Below are 2,021 nucleotides of genomic sequence, written 5' to 3'. Positions count from 1 at the left end.
AGGTGTTGGCTAAGATTCCTGAGGATCTTCAGCCTAACATGACTTTGGAGGCGAGACCAGTGAGAGTTCTCGAGAGGAGGATCAAGGAACTTCAGAAGAAGAAGATTCATTTAATGAGAGTCTTGTGGGACTGTGATGGTGTTGAGGAGCAGACTTGGGAGCCTGAGGCAAAGATGAAGGCAAGGTTCAAGAAGTGGTATGAGAAGCAACCCGCGACTTGAGCTTGTTTAGCCTGGTCCCATCTGTAATCCGTGGCTGGAGCGGGAATGGAGTATTCCAGCCCATCTCTCTTGTTACTCGGTCGCTTGGGGTGGTTGGTTGTGCGACTCAGTAACAAGATGAGGTAGTGTTCGGGGTACAAAGTTTCCGTGAGGCGGGGTTTTGGAGGAAAGTTTCCTGAAATAGAAGTTTCCAAAAGTGGAAAGTTTCCAAAAATGGAAAGTGCTAAATATGGAAAGTTTTACGAGAGTTAGAATTTGTCCATTTTGGCGGTAGAGAGCCTTGGAAGGGCTTGTGTGTGGCCTTAGTGGCGGACTTTTGAGTCAGTGTGCCCGTGTGTGGCAGTCTTTTTAGACATTCTGTGGTCTTTGTGACGGGCTTTTTAGCCAGAGTGTCTTTGTGACGGTCCTTCAGGACAGATGGTCTTTGTGACGGTCTTTCGGGATAGATGGTCTTTGTAACGGTCCTTCGGGACAGATGGTCTTTGTGACGGGCTTTTTAGCCAGAGTGTCTTTGTGACGGTCCTTCAGGACAGATGGTCTTTGTGACGGTCTTTCGGGATAGATGGTCTTTGTAACGGTCCTTCGGGACAGATGGTCTTTGTGACGGGCTTTTTAGCCAGAGTGTCTTTGTGACGGTCCTTCAGGACAGATGGTCTTTGTGACGGTCTTTCGGGATAGATGGTCTTTGTAACGGTCCTTCGGGACAGATGGTCTTTGTGACGGGCTTTTTAGCCAGAGTGTCTTTGTGACGGTCCTTCAGGACAGATGGTCTTTGTGACGGTCTTTCGGGATAGATGGTCTTTGTAACGGTCCTTCGGGACAGATGGTCTTTGTGACGGGCTTTTTAGCCAGAGTGTCTTTGTGACGGTCCTCTTTAGGACATTTGTTTGGCCTTGGTGGCGGTCCTCTTTAGGACATTTGTTTTGCCTTGGTGGCGGTCCTCTTTAGGACATTTGTTTGGCCTTTGTGGCGGCCCTTTTGGCATGTATATGATCCTTGTGTGGTCATGTGGTATTCCAGTGAGGGGATATGTGGTTGGTAGGACATTGAGATGTTTTACGCGAGCCACGGGAAGGAAACCTGGATAGGGTTAGGACTCAGACGTGTTCAGAATCGTTTGCTCGCGACTCTTGGGGGACTTAGGTTCTCCTAGTACTGCTATATTCAGAGACTTTGTGACTTGGGAATATGGTTGGTATATCTACTTCGGATGACGATCCGGGGGCGCGTTGTAGGGTGGCAACCAGAGAGACGAGTTGGATTTTCCTTATACATTATGCCATACGGGTCTAGGTCCGATGAGGAGCCAACATTATGGCATGCAGACTTAGGTCTGATGAGGAGCCAATAAAAACTCAATGTTTAGGCCTATGAGTAAAGGAAAGTCCAAAAGTCGAGAGCAAATGACGCCTGGAGCGTGAGTCTATCGCCTAGAGGTGACCTTCTGTAGATCAGTCGGAGGAGTGCGGGCCGTGGAGACGGTTGCACGGGAGTCCTTGGCTGATGGTTGTTTGAGATCCGAGGACGAATCTAGTTTGGTGGGGGAGAATTGTAACATCCGTGAACCGGAATCCCGGTTTGGGAGTTGCATCGGTCGATGCAGATGGTGCATCGATCGATGCATGTTCAATTCTGTGCGTTTTGACTTAAGTCAAACGCTGCGTTTTGGGTTAAGGAAAACCCTTAGATGCGAGTTTTGTCTCATTCGTGGTTGTGTGGCCGTTTTTGAGAAAAGAGAAAGAGAGAAAAGTTGTTCTTGAGTGTTCTTGAGAATTCTGGGAGATTGGAGGCGTTCCTGTA

The sequence above is a fragment of the Camelina sativa genome, chromosome 5 (assembly GCF_000633955.1).
Source record: "Camelina sativa cultivar DH55 chromosome 5, Cs, whole genome shotgun sequence".
NCBI lineage: Eukaryota > Viridiplantae > Streptophyta > Magnoliopsida > Brassicales > Brassicaceae > Camelina > Camelina sativa.
The sequence above is the reverse complement of the archived record's forward strand: the minus strand, read 5'-3'. Positions refer to the sequence as shown.